Genomic DNA, 20428 nt, shown 5'->3' with positions numbered 1-20428 from the left:
ATAAATTTAACTGGAATCTGTGATCTAGACTAAAAGATAGAAGCCACATAGATACTGAGGAAGCACATAATTGGGCACATGTTGTATCACAGTATGTGGCAATGGACATATAGACCTCTGGCTGGTAATGTCCATATATAAAAACCCCTGCAGTAGCTGCAAAAGCAAATTTCACCTGTGTTGTGCTGATTTCCCAGTTGTTGCCTGGAGAAACTTTTCTTTCTGTGCTATTCTGTTGATTCTGTGCCCTAAATTTATTTGAAGAATCTGTCCTATACTGTACATGTTGCTAGGGATGTGAAAAGGGTGAGAATCCGGGAAAGGAAGAGAATAATTACTTTACAATGCACTGGAAAGTGCACCATGCTGTACAGGTAAAAGTACCCAGCTATGATCAGAAAAAAATTCCCTATGCCAAAGTTTTAAAGTGAAAATCTGAAAAACCGTGCTTTGAACTTACCTGTCAATAGCCCTCCTGTACAGTAATAAGTCTGCTTTTCTTCTAGGTGGGTTTTGTCTTTAGGTTTGTTTCTTTTTTTTTTAAACTGGAAGATTTGATCTATTATCTCCTTTTCACCTATGTATTTAGAAGAAAAACAGACCTATATCTCCAAAATACATCAAATCTGTGACTTTTTAGGTCAGATTGCAATCAGTAAAGGTGTTCCCAGAATTCAAAGCCAAATTTGGTTTAAGGTTGCAAAACATTCCCAGAGTAAAACTCCCTAGGTTTTCAAACATATGCTAATATATTCTTACTAATTTAAATCAGAAGCCCTATTTCTGTCTTGCGGCTGAGAGTCTTAAACCAATAATGTGACTAGGGGATTATTGTTAGTTGAAGAAAAAGAATCAGCAACAGTTACACAGGCAACTGAGAACTGTGAAATCTAGAGGAAAAAGCCCAGTGGAAGTATCATTCAAGGACAAAAAGAAGGGCAGAAAAAAAACCCTTAGCATTCATGTATTCCATGTATAATGCCAGGTATTTTGTTGGCTTCTTAGGGATTTCTCATATTCATCTGCCCTACTGTTTGCTCTTACCCATTTGGGTGAGATGCTCAGATCTTGCCTGACTGAAATTAGCAGTTTTGATTTACTGATGTCACAGGATCTCTGACAGCTGAGAATCTGGCTCAGGTTACCTTTTTCTGAAGGTACTCATGGGTGACTCTGACTTCTGTGGACTTCAGAAGGGATCAGGCATGTATTTGCTTGAAAGGGACGGAAAATGGAAGTCCTAATTCTTATTTTCTGCTGGTGCAAGCAAGAACTAAATCAATCGAATTAGGTGAATTAACCCTTCTCTGAAATTGTAAATTAAACAAGAACCAAAATTAGCTGTTTAGTAATAAGCTAGATAATGGATAATTCAAAGTATGTCAGAGGCCATTAAAGGGTGATTTTTAATTGTGTGATCCCAATAAAATAATAGCCTTTTAAGATAAATGCTCGAGGAAACGACAGTGAAAAAACAGTTGCTCATATGTTTGCTTAGGCAGTAAGATCTGTAACTGAAAGTGCAAACACTGTCTGTCTGTGGATACAGTGCAGTTTGCATAATTGAAACACCACACAAGACAAATGTGGTTCTAAGGAATTGGAAATGATACAAATTGTTCAAACCTCAATGTTCAAAACCTCCTGAAATTTTCTTAAAAATGAGACTTGACAAATAATCATTGTTTCCTTATATTTGCTTTTGGAGATGTTAGATTTAGGTCACATATTGTTTTCTCAGTCATAATCCTAGGACTGTAGTCCTTGCAGCTTGAAAAATACCTGTTATTGTCTGCCTTGCAATGAAACTGTGAGGGCTGGCAATAACCTGAAAGTGACACTGAGTTTTAAAAAGATAGAATCAAATTGTACAGTTTTTCAATCAAAACTGTCATTCAAATCAATGGGACTTCAACAGAGCAGATGATTACAAAGAGAAAAAAAAATCTTTTGGTAGCTTGAAACTAAAATTGATGCTTATAAACAGAGATACAAGTGGAAATGTTGGTTAGCTTTCAGCTGCAGCCTCTCCCCCATCTAATCCAGTTGCTGCTAATTCACTAGGATAACCTCAGAGAGAATTAGCCTGTGCAAGGGCCAGGAGTGGCACTTGGTGCTGTGTTGCTGCCCACCAACAAAGGCAGAGGGATTGCAGCCAGGGCGGGTTTCCAGGGCACTGCCATCCTGGCACAGAGCAGCTTGGGCTTGTCTTTGTCTTCACTGAGGCTGCACACTGCCAGTGTCTCTCCAAGATAAAGAGTCTGATATTGGGACCTTTAAAGAATATGGTGACAGTATAAATGGGTGGGAGGCACATGTCTCCCCACACCTGCTCCCTCCTCTCACAGCCCAGCTCTGCTGAGGACTCGTATCTCCTCTTGTCCTTCTGTTCCCTCACACCTCTGCTTTTTGTCCTTTTAAATTTGATTTAATCCTTTCCCAGCTTTTGGGAGCTTGTGATAAAGGGGAATGAAAAAACTGCTCTCCAATTGTAGCAAAGCTGGTGCAGGCACAGAACAGGCTCCTGGTAATTAACCAGGAGATGTTGTGCGAGCACAGGGCAGGTGGCTGAGAAGCACATGCACAGGCACACACCAAGTCCTGCTGAACAGTATGGAAAATCCAAGGATGTGCATTTTCAATGATAATCTGTTTGCAAGTCCCGGGCCAGATCTTGAGCTTCCTGGGCATATAAGTGGATTTCTTCTGACATGATTAAAATTTGATCCCAACTTCTTCAGACTTTATCCCTTTACCTGTTTGAAGCCACTGCATTTTTCTCTCTCTCCCATGCTCTTTTAGGTGAATGTGTGCTCACTGCATTTCTGAACAATACTTCTGCTGCTTTAATGTGTCAGAAAGGGTGGTGAAGTGGCTGACCCAAAGTCACAGCCACCCAAGGCCAGCATCTGGTGTGTTTCTAGCCATGCTGCTCTTCTGTTCCTGCTGTGCAGGACACCAGGAGGCCTTGCAGATGTGGGTCCCCTTGGGTTAGTGCTTTACCACTGCAGCAGTGCTTTCTTGGCTTCAGTGAAGCCTAGCCAACTGAGGCAAACTGTTCCATCTCATTCAGACTGTTGTTGGCTACTCAGTGTCCCACTGAGAGGCAGAGCACAGAAACATGGATGGGCGACTAAGGCAGGTGGGAATAAAGTTTCAAAAGAGAGGCAGAGAAAGGTAAAAGATGTAGTGGTATTTCTTTGTCAGTGTCAGCTGAAATGCAGCAGGAACACCTGTAAGGAGTACTGAGACCTAAAAGAGAATTCAAGAACATGGTTGTGGCTAGCAGTTGAGACTTGGCAATAAAAAGAGTAGTTGAGTAGAGGCAAATCTGATAAACTGGCTTGTGTTGGTGTCGTGGCCAGTCTACTGTGGGGATGAGGAGCCAGTAGATACTGAGAGGGCAAAACCAGGCAAGGAGCAGCTGATAAATTGTGGGAACAAATGTGAGAAGTGCAGGCTTTGGAGAGCAACTAGACTGATTATTCAATATATTCATCAATGATTTGGATGAGGGAATAGAGTGTACTATCAGCAAGTTTGCTGATGACACTAAGCTGAGAGGAGTGGCTGGCATGCCAAAAGGCTGTGCTGCCATCCAGCGGGACCTGGACAGGCTGGAGAGTTGGGCGGGGAATAACCTGATGAAATTTAACAAGGGAAAGTGTAGAGTCCTGCATCTGGGCAGGAACAACACCAGGTTCCAGTATAGGCTGGGGAATGACCTATTAGAGAGCAGTGTAGGGGAAAGGGACCTGGGGATCCTGGTGGACAACAGGATGACCATGAGCCAGCACTGTGCCCTTGTGGCCAGGAAGGCCAATGGCATCCTGGGGTGTATTACAAGGGGGGTGGTCAGTAGGTCCAGAGAGATCCTCCTTCCCCTCTACTCCGCCCTGGTGAGACCCCACCTGGAATATTGTGTCCAGTTCTGGGCCCCTCAGTTCAAGAAGGACAGGGAACTGCTGGAGAGGGTCCAGCGTAGGGCAACAAAGATGATTAAGGGAGTGAAGCATCTCTCTTATGAGGAAAGGCTGAGGGAGCTGGGTCTCTTTAGTTTGGAGAGGAGGAGACTGAGGGGTGACCTTATCAATGTTTATAAATATATAAAGGGTGAGTGTCATGAGGATGGAGCCAGGCTCTTCTCAGTGGCAACCAATGATAGGACAAGGAGTAATGGGATCAAGCTGGAACACAAGAGGTTCCATGTGCATTTGAGAAAAAACTACTTCTCAGTGAGGGTGACAGAGCACTGGAACAGGCTGCCCAGGGAGGTTGTGGAGTCTCCTTCCCTGGAGACATTCAAAGCCCGCCTGGACACATCCCTGTGCGACCTCACCTAGGCGTTCCTGCTCCAGCAGGGGGATTGGACTAGATGATCTTTCGAGGTCCCTTCCAATCCCAAACATACTGTGATACTGTGAGAAGAAATTTCTTCTCAGTGAGGGTGACAGAGCACTGGAACAGGCTGCCCAGGGAGGTTGTGAAATCTCCTACTCTGGAGACATTCAAAACCTACCTGGACGCCTTCCTGTGTAACCTCATCTAGGTGTTCCTGCTCCGGCAGGAGGATTGGACTAGATGATCTTTCAAGGTCCCTTCCAGTCCCTAACATTCTGTGATTCTGTGATAGTTTTAAAGCTGTTCAAGCTCGGAAGTCTCTTCACAGACATTAACAACCCTTCCAAAACCCAGTCTTCAGCAGGACAGAAGGGACTTCTGTTTTTATCTAGAATGTGTAAGCAGCTGACTAATAATTTATCTCTTCTGTTCTTCTCTATTTTGGGCCTAATATTATTAAAGCTCAAGAGGAAAAGATTTTGATCAAGTTACTGGTCTATTAATTGCAATCAAAGTTTAAGTGCTAGGGGGTAGTGCTGGCTGCATACAATTGCAAAAATTCAGCGTGCTGAGAAGAAAAGTACACTGAGAGGTAGACACCTGACAAACGTGTAACTTTTCCTCTCTTCTGCCGTGCTATGTAACTTATGTATAGCAGCACAACATTGTTCCTGGCAAAATATTCCTGTCAAAATATCGCTCCTTGTAAATCACCAGAGAAGGTGAAAAACAGATGTTTGTGTTGCTAAGGCAGGCTGCACAGGTGCCATGTAAGAAAATGTTGCTCTGAAACATCTTGACATGTTTCAGAAGTTTCAGATTGCTTTGTACCTTGTGCAGTGAAGACATATTTTGGGTATGGTGCATCCTTCTGTTGTATAAAACCATCAGCTTTCTCAGTCCATCCTGATGGGAGTCTGGTGCTAGGATCTGTGTGCTACAGCTGTGCCTTTGGCGTGGCTCTGGCAGGGGTCCCTGGCTCTGCTCAAATTCCTTTCATTCACTGATGCCTTTTTCCCTCCCTGGAGGAGGAGCTGTTTGCAGAAACAAACTTTCCTTCCCTCCCATCCATCCTGTCCCTAGTAGTCTGCACTGTAAAATCCATAAACAAAACATTGCTTGCTGATTTTAAACCTGCTATTCTCAGCACACCAGCAGGCACCCTTAGTGCAAGATGTTTTAGCTTCAGCTGATAATTCTGCTCCATCGATTTTTACATGTGATTTGGGGAGAAGTGCTGGCTGCACAATGTGTATGTGCTAGCTCTCTACCAAGAGCAGGGAGAGTGCTGGTACAGAACAGCAGTGGTTGTCATGCCTGTTCTTTGATACCTTTTCTTAAATAATAATTAATTCATTTTCAGGAAAGAAAACAAACCTGGTAGGGCCCTGTAAATGGTTTTTCAGTGGCCTTATGAGGCAGGGTGTGTGCTGCCTGAATTCTTTCCATTCCAGCTCTTCTCCAGCTCTTGCAGCTAATTATCTAAAGCACATCACTTTCACTGGAGAAGAGCTCCCTCACTTCCCACAGGGATGAAACCCACAGCCCAAGTGTCACAACCACTGCCACAAGGTTGGCCATCCAAGAACAATTGATTTCTAAATGTGCCTGAACCTTGGGTGACCTGAAATATAGCAGCAACTGTTACAAGCTGGGACATCTGGTGGGTAATAAAACTTTTTTTTTTTTTTGTTTTTACATGAAGCGGCTGTACTTGAGCAGATGACCAGGGGCTGTGCAATCAAAGTGTGAATAGCTGAATTAGCAAATTATATTGGGTTTTTTAGGCGCTTATTTAAATGCTACATGCTTGTGGCAGTTGCACATCCCCCTGAGATATGGAGCCTTCAATGGGGCAGTTGATGTCTCTTTTAGCACCTTTTGTGCCCCACTGTGCCTGTCTGCTAGGGTGGTACAAGGTGCTGATAGTCACATCCTCCCCTACCCTGTGGCAGGGTGACTTCACCTCCACCAGCTGGTGGGGCAGGAGTGGGACCCTCGGTCAATTGACAGGGTCGTTAGCAGAGGAAGTGCCCAGAGTAGCTGCGAAGCTTCTGGACCATGTTGTAATGCCCACAGCCAGATCTGACCAGACCTTAAAACGGGGTTCCCGCTGAAGACTCTCTTTGGTGTAGTCTTCTTGAAGCAGCGGGTCTGTGAACAAGAGCCCTCTCCTTAGACTGGGATGCTGTTTAAGGAGGCTTCCCGAGATTAGAGAGCGCCTCACCTCCTCGTTTGGGTGGGTGGTTATTTAGTGGATATATCCTTGAATGAGTCCTTGCCTAACCAGGCAAGCATGAGTCCCGGCCTAACCCAGGGGTAAGTGATTATTTCTTGTGGGTACTCTGGAGTCAGAGGACTCTGGTTTTGTTTCTTGTGAGCGTGTGCATGCACAATGTGGATCCTCATTATTCTTATTTTGCTGTATCCCAATAATCTCCTCAACTGATATCCGAACCTGTATTTTATGTTGTCGGAATGCTAACTTATTGTATAAACCCTGCTTCACACAGAATCACACAGAATTGGCTAGGTTGGAAAAGACCTCAGAGATCATCAAGTCCAACCCTTGGTCCAACTTCAGCCCATTTACTAGATCATGGCACTAAGAGCCATGTCCAATCTCAGTTTAAAAACCTCCAGGGACGGTGAGTCCACCACCTCCCTAGGCAGGCCATTCCAATGCCTGATCACTCTTTCCGTAAAGAACTTCTTCCTAATATCCAGCCTAAACTTCCCCTGGCAGAGTTTAAGCCCATGTCCCCTTGTCCTATTGCTAACTGCCTGGGAGAAGAGACCAGTTCCCACCTGACTATAACTTCCCTTCAGGTAGTTATAGAGAGTGATGAGGTCACCTCTAAGCCTCCTCTTCTCCAGGCTGAACAACCCCAGCTCCCTCAGCCTCTCACCATAGGTCATGTGCTCAAGTCCCTTCACCAGTCTTGTTGCTCTTCTCTGGACCCGCTCCAGCACCTCAATATCTTTCCTGAACTGAGGGGCCCAGAACTGAACACAATACTCCAGGTGTGGCCTCACCAATGCAGAGTACAGGGATCACTTCCCTTGTCCTGCTGACCACACTATTTTTGATACAGGCCAGGATACCATTGGCCTTCTTGGCCACCTGGGCACACTGTTGGCTCATGTTGAGCTTGCTGTCAATCAGTACCCCCAGGTCCCTTTCTGTCTGGCTGCTCTCCAGCCACTCTGTGCCCAGCCTGTAGCGCTGAAGGGGGTTGTTGTGGCCAAAGTGCAGGACCCGGCACTTGGCCTTGTTGAACTTCATCCCATTGGAATCAGCCCATTTTTCCAGTCTATCCAGATCTCTTTGCAGAGCCCTCCTGCCTTCCAGCAGGTCGACACTGCCCCCCAACTTGGTGTCATCAGCTTCTAGTCAGTTTATTGGCTGAACTTTTCCGGCCAGAATAAAGTCTGTTTTGGAACTTGTTGTCCGCCTAGAACTGACTTTGGGGTGCCTCTGTGACAATTCTCCCTTTTAATTTTGCTCTATTAATATTTAGCAAAAACACAGCAGTGTTTGCATTATGGTTATTAGTGACTTATTTGCTTTGTTAAAATTTACAGCACATTTTGCATTCACCATCTGGGACAGCTTGTCCCATGTTTATGGTTAAAATGTAACTTAAAGCTAGGCTTAACAGTCTAAAATAAAAGACTTCATAGATAGAACTCTTTCTTCAGATGCCAATGTTACCTCTTTTCTATAGTGTGCAAACAGAATTCTATTTTGTCCAGTCACTGTGGTATAACCTGGTGCTAGGATACAGACAAATATTTCTGCTTTCAATAAAAGATGTTGTATGTAATGAAAAGGTCGATTGTGCTATTACTTGGAAGGCTGCAGCTTATGGAGTATGCCTGGGGAGGGAAATAGACTACTCAGAGGAACTTGAGACTAAAGGACCTTCTGGGTCACTGAATCTAAACCCCTGTTATTGCAAGTAACTACCTTGGATAATCCCTTTCAAAGGACTGGAGAAAGAATAAGCAGTGCGAGAGAAATGTGAACGTGTTGAAAGGCATCACCATGTGAGCATAGCTCTGAACCAGAGCTGATGAGCTGCCCCATCTTCCGGACTTGAGTTGCCTTGCTCCAAAACATTTCAAAGCATGGGCAGAATATGTTCAAGTATGTCTTTGCCTAACTGCATACATAGCTTTTAAGTAGTCTTTCTTTTTCCCACTTTTCCTTACTGTTGAGTAATGAGAATGGGAAACCCACTTTCTTGTTTATTCAGGCTGGTAATGTAGAAAAGCTGTTGTGTGCTGAGAGTACAAAGTGAAGAGGAGAGGAACGTGTGATATGCTAGTACTAAGACCATGTGCTTTCCCCACCTTTTTGAGTCTGAAAAAAGTAAATTCAAAATTTGAAACAGTGTTCAGTGTTACCCCTTATGATGCCAAACGTTGAAAAAGTAATTCAGTGTTCGACCCATTTTTTTAATTCTCCAAGGGAAATGTCCATTCTCCACAAAACAAAATTTTCAAACAAACAAAACTAATAAAAATTAGAGTCCTTATCAGCTCTGAGAGCACTCGGGTCTTCCTGGGGTTAGCACCTGAAAGTAGATTTCTTATGTGTGCCCTGCAAATGCATTTAGGTACCCCAGGATCTCATGGGTTTACATGTGCATTTATGACTTTTCCTTCATCTCACTTGGTTTTTAGGTGTGTGTGTCATGTGATGGAAGAATGACAATAACCTGGACATTACTGAAAGTCCGTGCCCTTGTATGTTTGTGATTTCATACTGACACCTCATCATGACAAATGTTTGCAGATCCTTTAGATTTCATCATAATCCTGGAAATGTATTTATGTGCGTAGAGTTTTCTGTCTTTGCTCCTACAGGTTTCCCTTGACTTCAATGTGAAGTCCATGCTACCTCTTTTCTAAAGCTGTTATGCCTTCGGATGGATATTTTTTTTTCCTATCTTTGACGTAGATTTCCTATATTACTACCCTTGAAGATTCACATACTGGTAAATTATGGATAAACAAGAATGAAATGTGTAAAATACATGTAATATTAATTCTGCTGTATAAATTCAAATGGGGAGCAGATTTCAAAGGTAAGTTAAACTTCTCTACCTTTTGTGTACATTTAATTCAGTGGGAAAATGGATAGTGAGGTTTTTTGGTTTTCACCTGCATATGTAATTTCATATGCTTAATTTTCTAGTTATATTGCTTGTTTATTCTCACTACCTACAGGTACATGCTAGAGCTGTAATGTTTATTTACTCTAAAATGATTATAAATTCAATATTTTACTCTTATAAACCTTGTTTTTTTCTGAAATAAAGGGCAGTGCTCTTTTGACTTCTTGATGAACACACTTTGTCATCACTTCTCCTCTCTTTAGACTGCTAAAGGTGATTCTTGAGGTCCTAAGAGGACCACAGGGCACTGCCAGTTTTCTTTTCTTAACATGTTGGTACACTTTACAGTTTTTGACATGCATTCCTTGTCTTTGTATTGAAGATTCTGTCACCTGTCAGTTTCAAATATCCTTCTTTCATCACTCTGGTTTAGAGTCCTTTTTATTTTGCCTCTTTCTTTCTATTTTTACCTCTGCCTACACACAGCCTTTTTGCTTATCAGTGACTGGAATTAGAGCATATAGAAGCCATCAGCCTTGTTTTCCTATTTCTGTGTGTGTGTTTTTTTTTTTACACATACTTTAATGCAATGGACTTGGCAAATGAGGGTTGCCTGTTTGTGTGCTGAGTTTATTTCCTCTTTTTCCTTCTTTCTCATACCGTGTTACCCTATGTGCTAGCAATGTGTGGATGTTTGAGCTGCTCAGGAAGCCCAAGGTCTCTGATGAATAATAAAAAATCATCTTTAAAATGCTAGTAAACATCTGAGTTTTGGATGTGCTGGTCCTGAATAATACAGAACAGGTGTGTGAAGATAAATGAAGTTTGTTGGTGTGTGATGTGAAGTACCAGAAGTTGATAGAGATTATCAGACCATTAATTAACTATTTTTTTAATAAAATAATATTATTTGTACTTCTGGACCTTTGAGTTCTAATTGAAAACATAATGCAAGAGCCTGTACTATTAAGTGAAAGTCAAAGCTTAATGTTGATTTATTTCAACTGTGAAGATCAATACTTAGATGCGGTTACAGGCAGAGCTGAATGCTAAATTAAGTGCAGGTTCATGAGGGATATGATGTAGTTGGTCTTGCATTATGGAAATGCAGTTCTAACATGTTTCCCTATCTTCTGAATTTTTAAAGCAATATCGTAAAGGATACTAATTTTTAAAGTCGTTCTTCCTCTGGCCTTGGTAATAATCCTACATCAATCTTATGCCTCATAATTTGGGCCTCTGCTCTCAGTCAGCTAGAACTGAAATACCTCTGACTGCAAGTGAGTTATACAACATGTTATTGCACAATGAAGATGGACAGTTCCCCTATAATCTCTTAAGATCTGAAATTCTGGTTCAAGTGAAGTCAATGGGAAATTTGCAACAAAGATATAAGAATTAAAAATCACCGTCATCATTAGCCAGATTTTTTCTTTGAAGCAGTATTAGATATGCCGACAGTTTATGGTCTGGCACATGTGGAAAATATACTTGCCTGTTACAGAGGTGTATTTTCCATTATCCTCTCCTGTTTTCCTGTTATGTTTTTGGAAGGTTTATGCTCTCCTTCATAAACTGTTGTCTGTAAGTGAGTAAGAGAAGGAAACCACATTTTGCCAACTTTATGCATGACAAACTGTTCCATAGCTAACATTGTCCTGGAGACTCATGCTAGTTTTGACTTTTCATCAACAGATAGTTGTGTTGGATTTTTTTTAATTTTTCTTTAGGGCATTTGAGATATGATGGGGAAAATAAATTGTGAGGTTCTTTGCCATTATTGTAAATGAAATCTTGGAGAGCTTTATGGGGTCTACCAGCAGCTGTTAATGAGGCTTTATTAACCTCAGACACTATAGCATGAAATATTATGGTATAAATAAATGTGGTGCCAGGGCCAAGCTGCCTAATAAATGGCATGATAGAGGGGATTGTGTGCCTAGGGGGTTATGACATAGAGCCTTTCCCCTCTCAGTATTTTAAATTCACTATGGGCTGGCAGTGACTGAAGGCCATTATTATCTGATGTCTCTTAAATAGGCTATGTGAAATAAATTAGAGGTCTCAGTTCATTTCCTTAGGGAAAGAGGTCTGTGTTCCAGCTGGCAGTAATTGTCATCTAAGTTCAAGGCCCAGCGCAGGAACTGCACTTGGAAAGGATGTGGCCACTGAGCAGCTCTTGCATCTCATACCCTGTCCCCTTGCTCAGGACTCCAGAGATTGGCCATGATGTGGTGTGAGAGTTAATACTCTGAGCTCTGGCAGAAGCTCAATCTTTGGATAAGCAAAAAGCTTTGTTTCAGACCATTACGAATAATGTCCTCTAAGGGCTTCTTTCCATACCCTGCTCTGATAAATTAATGGTATATTTAATAGTACTCTTGATACAAATAAATGAGATAAGTTACGAAAATAGGTATAGCTATGGTGAATATAATGAAGAATGTAGTCCTATGTAATTACTAAATTCAGTTATAGGGAATAATGATTTATTATGAAGTCTTCCTTGGTAGTGAGGAAGGAGATAGGCAGTTTGTAAGTTATATTTCTAACTTTTAAGTGGATTCTCATCTTCTAGTCTAATTAAATGGCATGCTATTATTTTTTAATAACCTGGGAAAATGAAATTACGGTTGTATAAACCATTGACTAATGTTTTCTTCAACAATCACACCCCAAGAGAATTAAATATATAAAACTACAAGAAAACTAGTTTAAATTAAAAAAGGAAGTAAACAGCAAGGTAGACATATGAATAGACTGTCTACTCAAGGAATTAGAAGCAAAATTAAAATATTAGAAAAAAAAGGGAGTATCTCTCCTCCCCCCCCGCCTTGTGATTTCTTCATTTTAAATTATGATCACCTTCAGAATTTCATCTTAATTTTCTTTTGTTTCAAGTAGTCTATTGGCAAATGAAACAAATAAGAAGAGTGGGTTTGCTAACATTTTCCTCTTGAAGAAAAGTAAATGAAAACAGTTTTAAAACTTTTAGTTTGAAATTTTATCAAGTATGTAGCTTTTTAAAAAAATACATTTAAAATATTCTCAAATTTGCCTTTGGAGCCTCTTTTCCTTTTTTACAGAGAATAAGGTTTCATTAAAAAATATCAAGGAGCAGAAATTCGTAGATCACTTACTTGAAAAAAAAGAAAAAACCAACAAAATATATGCAGAATTGTTCATGAAATTTACGTACACCACCCTGGGAACAAACAGCCATATGAGGTGCCATGATACTAAGTGCCAGTGTCAGGACTGGGGTATAATAGTGCTTTGTTGAATATTAGGTATCATCAGATGTAGAGCAAGATCGAAGCAGGATTTTTCACGTGCTTACTCTCATTCTTCAGCAAGTCTTGAGTTATAATGTGCAAAGTAAGCCTAAAAGGTACCAAGTCTTGATGGACTTCAGCGTTGGTTTGGTTCTAATGTGTGAATGCTGTAAATTAATTCCAAAGTAGGACAAGCAAACAATTACTAGATAAAATCTGTAAACCAGCCTCCTCAAATAAAAATACCCACAAATCCTTCCAAACTTGGAGAGGAATTAAACTGTTTGCTTTTATTTATTCTACACCCACACCCCCTTCCTTTGAAATTAAGACTATAGACCTGAACAGGAGACCTCAGCTGGGATGTAATTAGAGGAATTTGGACTGGGAAATGACAGTCTCAACACTATTATGCTGCTACACCACAGCCTTTTCTTCTGTTTTTGCTGCATATAATTAATAGCCTTCACCTAGTCTTAAGAGTGACAGTAACTTCAGTACAGAGACTTTATTGCTCTGTGGCCCAAGGAGAACGCTCGTGCATTTCTGGGCTTAGTGTCTTCCATCAGACAGATTTGCCTTGTCTGTGTGAAGGGGAATTATGCAGTCAGTTGAGGTATTTTTTTCCATACATCTTGTGCAAAAGTGATCATTTTTCAGAAATATGTTAGATGCATGGACTCTTTTTTTTCAGTGCTCTATTGCTCTTTCTCTCTCTCCATGCATTAGCTGTTGTACCATTATGGCATTCCTAGTTTCTGCAGAGGCCACAGGGGATCTCTTGTTATGTCTCATAGGCTACATTTTCTTCATCTGGGACTCAAAAGTCAGAATATTTTCTCCCTGATGTGGAGCAGCGGCAGCTGTAGAGCACCTGCCAAGCTACAGTAAATGGCAGTGTAGCAAGGTCTGGGATACAAATAAAAGAGCAGTCTCTGGGAGCTAGTTCGACCTCCTTGGCAGTAAATTAGCCATGAGGCTCTGAGCCTCATTCTCTGATTTGTCGCTCACCAGAAGGACAGGGAGGACGTGTCTGTAACCTTCTCCAGTTTTCCCAGATACAGTGGGAGTAGTTGACTTGTGTTATGGATCTTGCAGCAAGGAGGGACAGCTCACCAGGCCAGCACAGTTGGGTGTGTGGTTGGTTGGGTTTTTGTGAGTTGCAGACAAAGAGGTGACAAGTCTCTGGATTTGGAAATTTTGCAATGTCAAGTAATAGCAGAAGCTACCACTGAAGATGTGAAGAGGCCTGGCAGAAGACTAGAAGCTTTCATTGGCAGTGTGTATGTTTTTGAGGCAACTCCAAAATGAAACCAATTCCTACCATACAAAGGGTGAGTTGTTGTAGCCTGAGGGAGAACAGGAGTTTTTTCAGCTTTAAAGAATATGGTAGGCTGTAGAAGGATTTGGCCTCAGGGAAGTAATGGGTGAGTACTTGGACAGGATGTATCTGCAAAAAATGGAGAGATGTATGGAACATGTTTAGAAGAGAAATGGAAGAAATGGAGGAAATTGAGCACTGTGAACAGAGTGGGCAAACAGAGTGAGACGAGGCAGTTTGCATGGCAGTTCACATTGAAGGACACGCAGGAAGGGAGGAGAAGCTCTGTCAGCTCAAGAGATTAGCTCAATTGGTGGTCATCACCCTTGCAGAAGGAGCCTTACTATGATATCCACCTGATGCAAAGGTATGCCCTCTGCACTTGCCAGGAAGGACCTAGCAACCTAGACTGAGCTGCCATGGAAACATGCAACAATCCAGACCTCAGGCTGCAGAGAGTGCCAGAGCCTTTCACTGGTATGGAATGGCAGGAGAGACAACAGTCACATGAGGTGTGACCAGGTGGATGATCTGCTGGGCCTGGTGGTAGAGCTGAGAGAGGAAGTAGAAAGGTTAAGAAGCATCAGGGAGTCTGAGAAGGATATAGACTGGTGGGATCATGCTCTGGCCTCCCTGAGTCAGGAGTGAAAATAAAACAAGATCAAGGGGGTCCTGTATCCACCCCACCCAGACTGAAGACAATAGCTCAAGGGAAAGGAGTGAATGGAGGCAAGTCCACACTCAGGGTGGCAGGGAACCCCCCTTCCTTGCCCATCTTGGCCTCCCAGGTGCCTCTGTGCAACAGTTATGAGGCTCTGAATATGGAAGGCCAATCAATGGATGAGGAAAATGAAGGTACACGCACACCACAGGTGTTGACAGAATCAGAAAGGCCTACCCCCCGTATTACAACCACCTCCACGAGGAAGAAAAGACAGGTTATAGTTATAGATGACTCCCTTCTGAGGGTTACAGAGGGTCCAACATGCTGGACAGACCCTCCTCTTACGGAAGTCTGATGCCTTCCTGGAACGTGGGTTAAGGACATCACCAGGAAACTCCCTAGCCTGGTATGGCCCTCAGACTACTACCCGTTACTGGTCTTCCATGTGCTTGGCGATGAAGTTATGACCCATAGTCCAAGGGTGATTTAAAGAGACTTCAGGGCCCTGAGGCAGTTGGTAAGGAAATTTGGAGCACAGGCTATTTTGTCCTTTCTCCTTCCAGTTGCGGGCAGTCACATTAGAAGAAACAGACAGAAGCAATCTATTAATATAGGACTCCAGGGCTGGTGTCATTGCCACAGTTTTTGTTTTTTTGATAATAGGATGGCCTACACAGCACCAGGTTTGCTGGCGTTGTATGGAGTTCATCTTTCTTAAAGGGGGAAGAGGGTCTTTGCACATGAGCTAGTAGGGCTCATCGACAGAGCTTTAAAGTAGACGTGATGGAGGAGGGTTGATTATATCAGGCTCGCCCTTGACAAGCTATGGTAGGAGATGCCAAGGATAGAGGGGTGGGCTGCTAGCGAGGACCCTCAGCTGGTGGCCCTGAGACATGCTGGCCACACTGGAGCATGCTTGAAATCTTATGGAGATGAGCCAGGGACTCCTGAAGTAATTGAGGCCAACAGGTAAACACTAGTGAAATACTTCAAAGGAATGAAAGGATGTTCCTTTAAGAAGGTGATGCAGCCAACAGCCCAGCTGAAGTGCCTCTACAACAATGCATGCAGCATGAGCAACAAACAGAAGGAGTTGAAAGCCACTGTGCTGCTAGAGGGCTATGACCAAGTGGCCATTACTGAAACCTGGTGGGATAGACCCCATGACTGGAGTGTGGTGATCAATGGCTACAGGCTGTTCAGAAGTGACAGATGAGGAAGGAAGGGTGGAAGGGCAGTGATAATGCACTTGTGGAGTTTGCAGTCCTGAGGGACATGGGACAGGCAAAACTCAGGATCCTGAATTTTAGGAAAGCCAACTTCCAGCTCTTCAAGGTTTTAGTCAACAGGATCTCCTGGTAAACGGTGCTCAGGGACGAGGGAGCAGAACAGAGCTGGCAGATCTTTAAGGATGTATTTTCAATAGAGCACAAGAGCTCTTGATCCCCAGGTGTAAAAAATCAGGTAAGGAGGGTAAAAGGCTGGCATGACTGATTTGAGACCTTCTGCTCAAACTAAAAGGCAAGAAGGAAATGCATAGGCAGTGGAAGCGGGGACAGGTGTCCTGGGAAGAGTATAGGGATACTATACTACCTGTTGTACAGAGATGGGGTCAGGAAGGCCAAGGTGCAGCTGAAGCTGAACTTGGCAAGGGTCGCAAAGAATAACAAGAAAGGCTTCTACAGGTATATCAACCAGAAAAGGAAGGACCAAGTCCCTCACAGTGTAAGTGAGGATTGATTTGTGACCACTTGGGGAACCTGAACGTACATAAGTCCATGGGACCTGATGAGTTGCATCCCAGAGTCCAGAAGGAATTGGCTAATGCAGTTGCCAAGCCACTCTCCGTGATATTTGAGAAGTCATGTTAGTCAAGTGAAGTTCCTGGTGACTGGAAAAAGGGAAACATTCCACCCATTTTTAAAAAGGGTGGAAAGGAGGACCCCAGGAACTACTGACCTGTCGGCATCACCTCTGTGCCTGGGAAGACTGTGGAACAAATCCTCCTAGAAGCTATGCTAAGACACGTGGAGGACACAAACAGCCAGCACAACTTCATCAAGGGCATGTCCTCTCTGAGCAATCTAGTGGCTTTTTATGATGGAGTAACTTCATCAGTAGACAAAAGAAGGGCTACAGATGTTGTCTATCTGGACTTTGGTAAAGCCTTTGACTTGGTTCCCCAAAAGAGTCTTCTCTCTAGATTGGAGAGATATGGATTTGATGGGTGGACTGTTCAGTGGATGAGGAACTTGCTGGGTGGTCACACCCAGAGATTAGTGGTCAATGGCAAAATGTCTGGATGGACACCTGTAACAAGTAGTGTCCCTCAGGAGTCCATACTGGTACCAGTACTGTTTAATATCTACATCAGTGACACAGACAATGGGGTTGAGTACACCCTCAGCAAGTTTGGAGATGACACAAAGGTGAGTGGTGCAGCTGACATGCCTGAGGAACAGGATGCCATCCAGAGGGACCTGGACAAGCTCAAGAAGTGGGCCTATGCGAAGCTCATGAGGTTCAAAAAGACCAAGTGCAAGATTCTGCACCTGAGCCGGGGCAAACTCAACTGTCAATACAGTCTGACGGATGAAGGGACTGAGAGCAGCCCTGCGGAAAAGGACTTGGGAGTACTGGTGGATGAAAGACTCGACTTGAGCTGGCAATGCGCACTTGCAGCCCAGAAGGCAAATCATAACTTGGGCTGCATCCAAAGGAGTGTGGCCAGCAGGTCAAGGGAGGTGATTCTGCCCCTCTGCTCTGCTCTGGAGAGACCCCACCTGGAATCCTGTATCCAGATCGGGTGTCCACAGGACAGGAAAGACCTGGACATGTTGGAGAGGGGCCAGAGGAGGTCACCAAAATGATGAGAGGGCTGGAACACCTCTTCTCTGAGGACAGGCTGAGAGCTGGGGTTGTTCAGCCTGGAGAAGAGAAGACTCTGGGGAGACCTTATTGCAGCCTTTCAGTACTTCCAAGTGGCCTATAGGAAAGATAAGGACATACTTTTTAGCAGGGTCTGTTGCGATGTGACTAAGAGTAGTGGTTTTAAACTAAATGAGGAGAGATTCTGGCTAGATATGAAGAAGAAATGTTTTACAATAAGGGTGGTGAAATACTGGAACAGGTTGCCCAGAGAGGTGTTAGATGCTGCATCCCTGGCAACATTCAAGGCCAGGCTGGATAGGGCTCTGAGCAATCTGATCCAGTTGAAGATGTCCCTGCTCATTGCAGGGGGGGTTGGACTAGATGACCTTTGAAGGTCCCTTCCAACCCAGACTATTCTATGCTTCTAAGAAACTCTCTTTATTTACCTTGCTTTCTATTTGTACCCCTTTTCTGCTCCTCCCACTGTCCAAATTCTCACAGAGCACAGGATCAGCATGTAACCTGAAATTTTTCTGGCTAAAATGAGGTATAGTTGTGGACAACCACCTTCTCCCCAGCTACCCTCATAGCCCAGGCTTGAAGGACTGGTGAAAAGAAGATAGATGCCCATGCATGCAGAAGGTAAAAGCTGTGGCAGTGCTTCTGCCTCACTTTAATAGAAAGACACTTGCTGGCTCACATTATAAAATTCCAGTTCATATATTGTGCATGAAATTACAACATTTGTATGCAAAGTTGTGAGAACATCATGGACATATGGCTGGAATAACTGCCAAGATATCCTGGTGATAAGCTTGATGCATGTACCTAAACAGAAGCTGGTTGAAGTCGATAGGCAAACTAATATGTTGCTTCTCTCTCAACCTCAGACAGGACAACCTCAAAATGCTTTCCCATGTATTTCTTCTATGCTGTTGCACTGAAGCCTAGTCCTGAAAATAGCTTGGATTTTTGGTAAAAATAGATGGTCTACATATAAAACAAACAAAAAAGTCTAATTTCTCATGCTAATTAAATAATTTTTCTTCTCTTACAGGTTTGCTTTTCTGTGAGTCTTGAAATACCTTGGAAGTAGGAATGGCCTTTGAACTTTCTTATGTGGTGAGGCAATACTTTCTTTTTCTGCTAATTTTTTAGGCAGTTTCTAGTGGACTCATGCAAGCATATGGCACTTAGCTCATCAGAGAAGCATTGATCAATTCCTAGGGCATATGTGCTATATATGTTATTTTAATGCTCTATTGCTACAAACTATTGGCAACCAAAATAATTAGCTTTCTTTTGAATAAACACTGTATAACACCAACTTATGTTGCTCTTGCTCTCAGTTAATTTGAACATATAGAACCTGAATTTTATTTTTGGACTGTGGCATATACTTCTTACCCAAACCCAAGACATGATGAGGGACCCAAAGGCCGTGTTTTCAAGGCTGATAGTTAAGAAACCAAAGTACAAGGTGTTTCAAAAAAATGGACCCGATTTGAAATAATTTTGCTTTGAAAGTGGGTCCACCTTTTTGAAACACCCTGTAGCTTCTCCATCTCTTTTAACTAGAAGCAAGCTGTGGTTTCTGCACATCCATAGCACAATGATATACCCAAGTGTTCACAAGCCAAGGAGGTGATACTTCCACCACGTAATCAAATTTGAAACTGAGATAGTCTTGTAGGATTTTACTCACTAGGTTCTGAAAGGTACATTTGATGGAGGTAAGGGTGAATTTATAGTATGTTTCTTTGTCACTGTATATCCCCTTCGACACATACATGTAAACTGTATTAAAAAGCTGTCTCCGTGTTCTCATATTTAAATGTGTATGTTGTATATTTGCACTGCTAATTCATTTTTAAAATTGCTTGATCTGCTCATGTTGATCCATATTTATGTTTATTAGTCATTTTCTTTACATGTCCTGCATTGTCTATTCTCTAACAGTACTTGGACTAAACTAACCTGGAAAATTTCTTTTGAGATGAATGGGAAAAAATGGCCTGTATATCAGTCTTCTGCCATCTCTGGTCAAAACAGAGTCTTGCTGAATGACTTTGAAAAAAAATCTGGGCATGGCAGGGACCTTGACAAATAAGCTTTCTGAGGCAGTGCAGATGTAATGCCTCTTCTATTCCATTAATAATTTTTCTAGAGTATTTAATAATGTGTTTTTCCTGTTATAATAGCACAATTTCTTTCAGCCTCCTGTTAGATCTGACTCAAAGTAGATTGTCAGAAAATGGTTAAATTATTATCTTTCATGTCTAGCAACATTTAGCTGAAAAGATGTCAGACTGCTGGTTTTGTGCTTTAGCATAGTCCAGGAAAGAATAAGGTGTTGTGTGGTTTTTTTTTTTTTTTTTTTTTTCTCTTTTTCTCAGCTGTAGCACAAGATTGCAGAGGTCTTGTCAAGGCTGCTCACTTTTGAATGTTGTTGCCACCAGGTTTATGTCATCAGTGTCATACCTGATGAATTGCATGTTAGAATTGTGGTTATAGTGCTGATGACCTGAAATAGCATCCACTGCTAACCAGTCTTTTTCTTTGGATGAATATATCGAAGTCATAAATCACCATTAATTTAGATAGGAATAACCATAATGGTTGTTCATAGCTTATGTTCCTCCTATAGCTTACATCCTACCTTGCATTCCTTGTGTGTTTTGGGAAAAGCATATTTGCACCAGAATTTGCTGAATCAAATACATCCAGCCTGCTTAATTAGCTATTAAATGGAATACATGCTGCCTTTTGTAAGCTGGCTTCTCTGCTCTATTTTTATTTAAATGAAACATCAATTTAGATTAACAAAATTAGC

The 20428-nt window shown here is 42.4% G+C and overlaps 1 long non-coding RNA gene across 2 annotated transcripts in view; it reads left to right on the top strand.

The window, feature by feature from the left end:
* LOC139827411 (uncharacterized) overlaps positions 1 to 20428 on the top strand; it is a 65692-nt gene that overhangs the window by 39482 nt on the left and 5782 nt on the right. For both annotated transcript variants that reach the window (XR_011737947.1, XR_011737946.1), the window contains exon 2: positions 18653 to 18717. This is a non-coding gene — a long non-coding RNA (uncharacterized lncRNA). The remainder of the gene's footprint in view (positions 1 to 18652; positions 18718 to 20428) is intronic.

The sequence above is a fragment of the Patagioenas fasciata genome, chromosome 2, assembly GCF_037038585.1.
Source record: "Patagioenas fasciata isolate bPatFas1 chromosome 2, bPatFas1.hap1, whole genome shotgun sequence".
In the NCBI taxonomy this organism is placed as follows: domain Eukaryota; kingdom Metazoa; phylum Chordata; class Aves; order Columbiformes; family Columbidae; genus Patagioenas; species Patagioenas fasciata.
Note: the sequence above shows the minus strand (reverse complement) of the source record. Positions and strands in the feature narration are given on the sequence as shown.